The sequence below is a fragment of the Diceros bicornis genome, assembly GCF_020826845.1.
Source record: "Diceros bicornis minor isolate mBicDic1 chromosome 22 unlocalized genomic scaffold, mDicBic1.mat.cur SUPER_22_unloc_1, whole genome shotgun sequence".
NCBI lineage: Eukaryota > Metazoa > Chordata > Mammalia > Perissodactyla > Rhinocerotidae > Diceros > Diceros bicornis.
The window spans coordinates 1,225,530-1,235,564 of NW_026690886.1; the positions used below are offsets into that span (position 1 = coordinate 1,225,530).

General features: G+C 38.5%; 1 pseudogene; it reads right to left on the minus strand.

The window, feature by feature from the left end:
* Positions 1-399: 399 nt before the first annotated feature.
* Positions 400-797, minus strand: LOC131401925 (large ribosomal subunit protein eL34-like; annotated as a pseudogene).
* Positions 798-10,035: the final 9,238 nt, after the last annotated feature.

Sequence of the window (10,035 nt, forward strand, 5' to 3'; positions counted from 1 at the left end):
ACTCAATAAAAATTTGCTGAGTAAATGAATCATTGAGTGAATGTGCTGGGCGTTGAGTTCAGCACTTTACATGGATGATCTCATTGAGTCCTCAAAACACTCTATGCTTTAGCCAGTGTTAGTACCATTAATCCTTCAGCTAGTATGTCTGACCCAATGGACACTCCCAATGGCCTTGCTTTGAACTTCAGCTTCAGCTGCTCTACAGCAGGACTGCCCAGCTCCCTTGGTTTTCCCCAGGGTCCTCCCAAATGGACCTCTTGTACAACACATAGGCTATATTTTAAGTCAGGTCACCCCAAATATATCTCCAAATTTGGTAAAAATATGCCCTTCCATTTTCCCACGATGCAGTAACAGAAGAAACTAACTTTTTTAGAAGGCTTTTGATTTTATTATTCAAAAAAATCTATTTTTAAATCTAGCTTTCTGACTCTGTGTTTGTGCCTTCAGCACTTTCACAATGATTTTCTACTCCTCCGTTAGAAAAGCATACTTGATCCTCTCACAGACACATTTAGCAACTGTGGAAGCACCACAGGCCCGGATGATATTTTTTCTTTTTTTTTTAGACAATCTCATGAGAACTTTAGGTCTCATGGCATGAACCCCTTGAAGTTGACCTGGGCACACATGACATGTGGATTTTGGTGTTGTCCCACCCTTCTTGGCATGAAGGTAAACAATGCTAATACCAGGGGCTCAGGACAGCCTAGCATTGTTGAAGGCTGTATTGTAAGATAGCCTACAACAGTATGTCAAGTGCTGGACCATTTTGAATGCCTCTAGACACTATCCCCAGAGAGGAAAAGAAACAGAAACTTAATTTTATTTATAGAGATTAAAAAGAACTCTCTGTGTATTAGCCCTAATCTTCTGTCATACATTTTGCAAATACCTTCCATTATTTTAATTTGCCTTTTCGTTTTATTTACCGTATTTTTTTTTAGTTACAAATGTTTTCCCTTTTTTGTAGCAAAATCTATCAGTCTTTCCTTTATGGTTTCTTTCTTTGCTATTGTCTATAGAAGACCTTTCTACCTTAAGTAGGCAAATAATAATACATAATAACCATTTCTCTGTGGAATTATCTGGAGTTGGAATAAAAACTTTGGCTTTCCAATGTGAAATCAAGGTGATGGTACACAGAACCCCTCCATTTCCACGTGATAGCGCCAGATTAGCTTTTCAACAGCTCCAAGGTGATCTAAACCTCTCAGGGGCTTGGGGTATCAAAGTTCTTGACTCTGGAAGAGAAGATGGAACCATCAGTTCTGTTTCTTCTCCAGCTCCGATAGACTTGGCTCTCAGCAAAGCATCAATCATCACAAATACGACTTCAGTTCCTTGGGCTCAATAACTTTGGGCATTACCTAGCACCTAGGCAATAAGGGGGTATGTTTGCATGACTATGTGTATATTCATACAACTTTCCTCATTAAGCTTCAAAGGACTGAACAACAACAATTAAATAGTTTCATAACAGTCCTCTACAGTAGTTGAAAGTTATATAAGGAAGGAAAATTTTTTTAAAAAACTCAACCAAATGTAATACTACATGTTAAAACATGAAATTTTCTTTGCACATGAGTGAGAATTGGTTAGCATGAAGAAATTTGCACCAAGGAATGAGTTAACTGGTCATGAGTAATGAATTCTAAGTATTCATTGAATTCCAATGAATCTCAAGTAAAGGCTCCTGCTTTCCAGTCTCTTGCAAGAAAACCTGGAGCCTGTAAGAAGGTGGGAGGCATATTACAGGCTCACTGTGAGACGCTGGTCTCCCAAATACACAAGCAGATAAACTTTGTTTTGGCTCTACATTGAACACACTGGTTGTCTGGATACACTGTATCTTACAGAAATAATAGCAAAGGTAGTGTTGTTCCCTGTGCTATATAATTATCAAAAGCACCTTCAGAACTTGTTGGAGCCTCCCTCTGTCATATTTGAAGAAATAAAGTTACAGCAGCAGCATGAAGGTTGTGTGATGACAGGGTGGAATGGAAATTAGTTGCTAATTAGAATTTTCTGAAACACTAAGGCAATCATCAGAGGAAAACCCCACTTAATGTCACACATAAGTTAAAAATGCCCCAGGGTAGCTATTAACTTCTGAATATAGTAACAGGTATAAGCACTTCAGTTGAGGTTAATCAACAGTTCTATTACCTACTTAGTTTTCAGAGGTTACAACTTGATATTTTTTATGGAATTACATCAGTCTGGGTCTATACTCAGGTTTATGAATTTATAAATTTAAAAATATCTTTTATTTTATTGTAAGGCTTCTGCTAAAGAAAATTGGCTTTAATAAACACCCTTTTGATTTTGGACTCAGTCCTATCTCTTTTTCCCTTGAGATTTTTTTAGACATTTCATCAGGGAGTGGTACTTAGGTAACCTACAAACACGAAGACATAAACAGATCTCAAAGATAAAGTCACCTTGACCTTATGTAGACCTTTCCTTCATGGTGATTCATGTCAGATCTTTTAAACAAGGAGTCAAAGGAAACTTGGCAAAACGATTCTTTTTAACCTCCAATTACAATTGAAGATCTCATTTGAACCATAAAAAAATTAGAGAAACAGTCCAGAACATAGCCAAATAATGTATCTAGACTTTAGCTACAGAATGCTGTAATTACTGTCTCTTGATTAAAGATTTGTATTTAATAAGATACAATGCAGCTGCCATATATTCAGTCTATTTATCCATAAAAATAATACCCAATATTTTCATCTATGGGGGAAAAGTTCATTTTCTTCACATTCAACACAGAAAATATTCAAACATATGACAGAATCACATATGATATTTTAACAGATTTGTTTATCTGATCTTGTATGTATTTTCCTATTTTTGGTCATTTGTACATAAGAACATAAATATTACCTTATTGTACCAACCCCAGTGTATTAGTAATTTGTTGCTGTTTAACAAATTGCCCCAAAGCTTTAGTGGCTTATAACAGGAAAAATGTATGATCTCTCAGTTTTTGTGGGTCAGGAATCTGGGCATAGCTTAGCTGGGTGCCTCTGGTTCCAGTTCTCTCATGGAGCTGCAGCTGAGCTGTCAGCCAGGTCTGCAGTCTCATCTAAAGACTGGACTGGGGAGGATCCAGCTCAAACATCTGGTTATTATCAGTCTCAGAAAATCCACCTCCAAGCTCATTTACCTGGGCCTCTCCATAGGACTGGCTCACAGCATGGTAGCTGGCTGCCCCAGAGTGAACAATCCAAGAGAGAGCTAGAAAGAGTCACAGCATCCCAGACGGAACTTGCAGTCTTTTTTTTTTTTTTGCCAAGAAAGATTCACCCTGAGCTAATCTTTCTCTTTTTTCACTTGAGGAAGATTGGCCCTGAGCTAACATCTATTTTGTATGTGGGATGTTGCCACAGCATGGCTACTGAGTGGTGTAGGTCCATGCCTGAGATCCAAACTCATGAACTCAGGCCACCAAAGCAGGGTGCACTGAACTCAACCACTAGGCCATGGGGCTGGCCCCTGGAACTTGAAGTCTTTTATAACTGAATCTCAGAAGTGATGTTCCATTGCTTCTGCCACATTCTTTTCTTTAGAAGTGAGTCACTAAATCTCCCACATTGAAAGGGAGGGGATTATACAGGGGTGTGAATAACAGAAGGCAGGAATGAGAGGGGAATTATCTTAGAGGCTCCTGCCACAACCATAATCAGTCTATGATGACTTATAGAGAGGAAGCAGATAGTTGTTCTCTCTTACTGTTTGTCTGCCGACCATCTACTTGGGAAATGACCTCCTCCTCATTCTCAGTCTGTGTGGTTCTGGGAGGATGACTGCTCCCCCTCACCCTGGCTCTTCCGGTTGGCAGCTGGGGTGTCCCTGGCCTGGCCAGTAACAGTGTTTCAACTTTCTGGCCACAGTGAGTGGTTCAGGGCTGGGCCATTCACTGTCCTTTTTCAGGAATTGACATGGGTGCTGGGAGAAAAAATGTCTCCTAAGATCACAGGTGCTGGGCAACACAGAAAACCAGAATTTTTTCCACCTTCCATACCCATATATAAGCCTCCTTTACTCCCTGTGAAAAAACTCTTAGGATGAAACCAACACAGAATAACAGAGAGCTGAGAGGTGGAGAGCAAGGGAGCCACACCAAGCTCTTGTGACACCTCCTGCCTCTCCACACCCAGCTACGCCTGAAGTCAGGCTTACCTTTTTATTTTTTAGTTAGTTTTGAGTTGGGTTTTTGTCACTTGAAACAAAAAATGGTCCTCATGTATAGAGATGTTATGGATGTAGCCCCAAATATTCTAGCTTCCCTTAACAGAACCATCATATCAGTGCGTTTTAGGAATTATCTCAATATTTTGAGTATATCTACATTTTGCAACCTTATCAGCTTAACTCTTAGAAAACTAAGCTCCATGTGTTTCCTATTGTGTGAACTACATCCTTTTATTCACCTTAAATTTGCTTTTCTCAAGATTCAGGAATATCTTCTTGTTCCATTTCAGTTCTCTAACAACAGGGAGAAATCCCTTCTCAATTATTTTCTCCCCAAATTATAGCACAATATCTGGCCACATAGTAGATCCTCAATAACTGTGTAATGAATGAATGAGTAAATGAAACTTCTAAGTATACTTTAGATTATTTTTCCCTAAGTTCAATGTTTTATTTTTGCCTGTATAAAGAACAATTCAATATTTTATGCCTATTCACATAGCCTCACACTAACATCAAGTTATTCCCATATACTTGGGCTTTCCATAATCAGAAGAATGTGGTGTCATTGTGCCTTCCCTTCTCCAAATAAGACATAAAAATATTAAACAAGGGTAGTCATAGGGAAATGCCAATGTTCAGACTTCTTCCTCCAAGAGGTACCCTTTTATCCTAAACCTTTGTTTCTTGTCTCTAAGCAACTTCCCTGTGCATTGCACCAGTCTCCATCATACCAGGCTAACTCAATTTTTTAAATGGCCTTTTGTGTGGAACTTTGTGAAAGGCTTTTTGAAAATCTAAATAGACACCATTCATGGGCTTTTGTCTCCCATGCATATGTGCCTCCTAAAAACACTTTAATAGATTGATGAGGCTTGATTTCCTCTTATGGAAACCATACGTTGTCCTCCAGCTCCTGCCTTGCCTCCCCCAATCCTATTGGCATGCAATTGTCTTTCTGGGGAGAAAGGCTCAGCTCTTCTCTGTGGATCTGCTTTGACTGGATCTTTAATCCTTGTCAGGTATTGTAAATAATGTAGGTTTAAGATTGCCAAGTCCAACTATCCTAAATAGATGAATAGCTACGGTTACGTTAGCATGCTGAGGCCAGTAACAGGGAAATATAAACTCAAGTATGGTAAATATGGGCAGAAAATAGGAAGTAAGGTTAGAAATATAGGAAGTTGGTGGTTGCCAATCAGGAATTAGGTTGCCAATTAGGAATGTCTTAGGTCCTTTAGGAATTTGACAATATTATCAAATTCTCTTTTCTTTAGATTCTCCCTTCTTTTGATTTCCTCAACATTATGCTCTCATTCTACTTTGATAAATCTTCCTTCTCAGAGTCTTTCTCTGGATGCACTTTTTGCCTCTTTAATGTGGTTGTTTTCCAGGTCCCATCCTTGGCTTTATTTTTGTTTCCCTCTATATGTTCTCAATTATCAATTTCATATAAACTTATAGATTTAGAGAGTCTATTTATTCTATAGATAGATAGAATAAAAATGTAAATTTGGGGTGCATACTTCTTCTCTGAACTTCAGAGAACTCTGTTCACCGCCTAGTGGATATTTCCATGTTGATATCCCATAAACACTCCCATCATGAGTCCAAAAGCAAATGCATCACCTCTATATCATTTAAGGCCTTTTTCATTATATATGACAAAAAACCATATTTCATGGAATCTAAAGAGAAGCTGAACAGAACAGGGGTACACATATGATCTCACACATTAACTAGTAGATAATAACAACAACAAACAAACACATAGAGAGAGATTGGATTGATGGTTACCAGAGGGGAAGGGGAGAGGGAGGAGGGTGAAAGGGATAATTCGGCACATGTGTGTGGTGATGGGTTGTAATTAGTATTTGGGTGGTGAACATGATGTAATCTATGCAGAAATAGAAGTATAATGATGTACACCTGAAATTTATACAATGTTGTGAACCAATGTTACTGCAATAAACAAAAAATTAAAAAAAAAAAGAGTAGGGACATAGATGATATTATTAATTTATTAAATACTAAGGGTAATTTTAGCCCATTTGAAAAAAAGTTTATGTTTGGAAAGTCAAAGTATTTCAATCTATTAGTATTTTTTAGTGCTCTGAGGCAATAATTGAATAAATGTGCATAACAATCCTGAAAAAAAAAAAAAAGAACAGGGGTACAATTAAGCTCAGAAACAACTTGAACCAAGACCTGGAAAACTCCATGATTTCTCCCTCCATATCACACCTCTACTTTCCTCTCTATGTCTGTTTCTTTCCTCCACTTGTTATAGACTAACTTGTTCTGCTTCTCAGTCTACCTGGTGGGAAACAATGAAGGTTTCTATGTTTCTGCTTCAGTCACACGGAGTGACACTGGCTTGATTCTCTCTGGGTACTAAATTCAAAATCCCAAGGAAGAAAGTCATGAGCCCAGCCATGGTCAAGGTGTCCACCCATAAATCAATCAGCTTTGGCCTCAGGTACAGGGTTACAGTGTATGCAACTTGAAGTCCCACAGCTCACTGACTGCTCATTTTGCTTTAAACCTTGTTTCTCTCTGTGTTTCATTCTGGACAGTTTCTATTGCTACACATTCAACTTTACTATTCTTTTCTTCTGTTGTATCTAACCTGCTGTTAATCCCATCCAGTATATTTTTCACCATAGATACTGTATTTTTCATGTCTAAAATTTCAGTTTGTTTTTCAATATCTTCCATTTCTCTACTTAATATGCTCAATCTTTCCTTTAGGTTCTTAAACAAATGGAATATAGTTATAATAACTGTTTTAGTGTTTTTGTCTATCTTTGTCTAATTTAATGTCTGTGTCATTTCTGGGTATGTTTCTATTGACTGATTTTTCTCCTCATTATTCATTGTATTTTCCTGCTTGTTTGCGCACCTTGTCATTTTTCACTGGATGCCAGACATTGTGAATTTTAACTTCTTAGGTGCTAGATATTTTTCTATTCCTATAAATATTTTCTTGAGCTTTATTCTAGGAAGCAGTTAAAAAACTTGGAAACAGTTTGATCTTTTTGAAGCTTCTGTTAAGCTTTGATACGCAGGATGAGAGTGGCCTTTATTCTAGAACTAATTTTGCCACACTACCTAAGCAATGTTCTTTTAAATACTCTCTCTGATGCCCTGTGAATTATCGGGTATTTCATTCAAGGACTATTCCCTCTGCTCCTATCCAATGGTTCTTTCTTGAGCCTAGGGTAGTTCCCCCACCCTCAGGTGCTTATCAGTACTCTCCTGAAGACTCTGGGGGCCTCTGCGGGTCTCTGGAGCTCTCTCAATGTGCAGTGCTCCCCTCCTTGCTCCTCTGCCTGAGAACTGAAGATGCCATGGCCTCCCTGGACACTCAGGCTCCACATGGGCTCCCACTCTCTAAGCTGCACCCTGGAGACTCTCTCCGGGCAGTAAGCTAGGATAAACACAGAGTTCACCTCATTGGTTTCCCCTCTCTCAGGGGTCACTGTCCTCACTGCCTGGTGTGCAGAGTCTGAAAACGAGTGTTTTCTATATTTTGCCTGTTTCTTAAGTTGTTTCTGATGGGATGGTAAACCCAGTCCATGTTACTCCATCTTGGCCAGAAGTGAAAGTCCAATTCAATCTTTTGGAAATATTTGCAGTTTTTTAAAACTCTGGGCTCTTGCATGTCTCTGTGCTTTTATGTCAGTTTGAAACATCTTTCCTTTCCACCCTGTCTGTCTGGCAAGACTCGGTTCCAGCATCATCTCCTCCCAAACATTCCCAGCACCCCCATGCCCACAGCATCCCTTCTCTGTGCTCCATGGCATCATACACACACCATATGGGCTGGTGCCCCTCGTTGACCTCTAAGCCCTGTGTGCACAGATCATAGCTTATTCATCTTTCTAGCTTCAAACATAGCACAGCTGAAACAGCAGGTACTCCATGTATGCTTGGTGAAACGCATGGACACATTGTATATAATCACACTGAAACAGAAAACAACCTTCACCATTTATTTCTGAGTACTTTACAAGCTGTTAACCAAAAATTGGCTGTAACAAACACTTCTATATTCCGAAGTTCTGATATTGCATTTCTTTGAATCAAGTATGTCATTAGCAGAATTCTCAGCCATTAGATGTGGTGGTTTAGTTAGAAGTGTGTCTGTCTGTAGCCTTCCTTTGAGGATGGTGGCAGACTGGCACAAGTCTGTGCATTTGGTTTGGTTGTTTACATTGAGCATGAAATGTTTTCAGTGTGTCATAGATATTGAAAAAGGGCTTGTGCCTTTACGGCTCATGCTGAGCAGAATGTAACTGTAATCTGCCAAGAAAACAATCTCATCTCTTGCTCCTCATGTAGTGACACCCATCCCTGACCCAAGACAAAGTCACACCGCTGTCTCCAGCGTGCGTTATATCCTGTGTAAGTAAGCTCAATGGCCCGCTCAATGGAAACATGCTTAACTTCGACAGGAGCTGTGTCAAGGGTTAGATCTCTGCGATTCCATCCCGGGTCCTTCGTGGACTGCACATGTTCTCGTGTGCCAAAATGTGCCCCACCCCCTCCAGATCTCCAGAACACTTTGTGTAGTTTGAGCTTAAACCTACCTGAGGACTCAGTGCTTTCTTTTTGACCTAAATAATTAACTTTATGAAAAACTGACATAAATAGGACACGTTAACTGGAAAAGAAACAAAATATGTGTGTGTATGAGCAAGTAAATAATAAAAATCCCCTAACATCACACCATTGAGAGTGTATTATATGTCACATATTATACACAAAGTATATAATATGTATCTTATATTGTACCTGCTATTTTGAAATTTGTAATTTGCTTTTCTCCCCTCATATTTTTCCAAGTCAGTATCTTTTCTAAATCCCCAAAGTAGGAAAATTTAAAATAAAATCTTTTACAAACTTTACTTTTTATGTTCTCTCTTCTTCTCTCTGGAGCATCTGCATTTTAATACAAAACTCTTGAAGACATAATGCCTACCCAAAGGAATTATTCTCAAGTGCTGCAATTTCAGGCATAATGGGGATAAATATTTTGAGTGCTTTTAAGTTGCTATACTCATTTCATTCATCCATAAGGTTAGTTCTGCCATATTATGCATAAAAGTAACAGTGTCACTAAATGGGAAGAGTAGGACTAGAAAAGAACCTTTTTAAAATTCCAAATGTCATTTTCACTATGTCCTAGGAGACAGCTACTTTTAGCAAGAGCAATGATATCTGTGAAACTTTACCCCCAAAGGACAGGAGAAAAGAAAAATCAGTGGTTTGACATTGCCAACACTTTCCAACAACCTACTCAAGCCAACAATGACCAGTTTCATTGATTCCATTTAATTTATTTTCATTTAATTTGATTTTACATTTGTATCTTGAGTTGAGACAGTCAACAGCCAATTTCCTTTCCTCTTTTTTGGGAAAATATCATAATATGAAATAGTCTAATCTAGGCTGATACAAAAACAATGTTCAGGTCCCTTTAGAAGGATATACTAAGATTCATGATGGCGGGAATGATGTCTACCTCTAGTGTCTAGCATAGTGCCTGGCAAAGAAGAGGTGTTCAATACATATTTATAGAATCTTATCAAGTGACATTATGTTTGGAAGCGATCAATTATAACTGAATGATAAAGAATAAATATTTCATTTGAAAACAAAGTATCATCTAAAAATTAATTTATTTTTGTATCCCTATGTTTTAGAATGACATTGATATACATACATATTACACCCACCCACACACCCACACACGCACACACACACATCAGGGTTTCTCAACCTTGATACTATTAACATTCTTTGCTGTGGGGGACTGTCGTG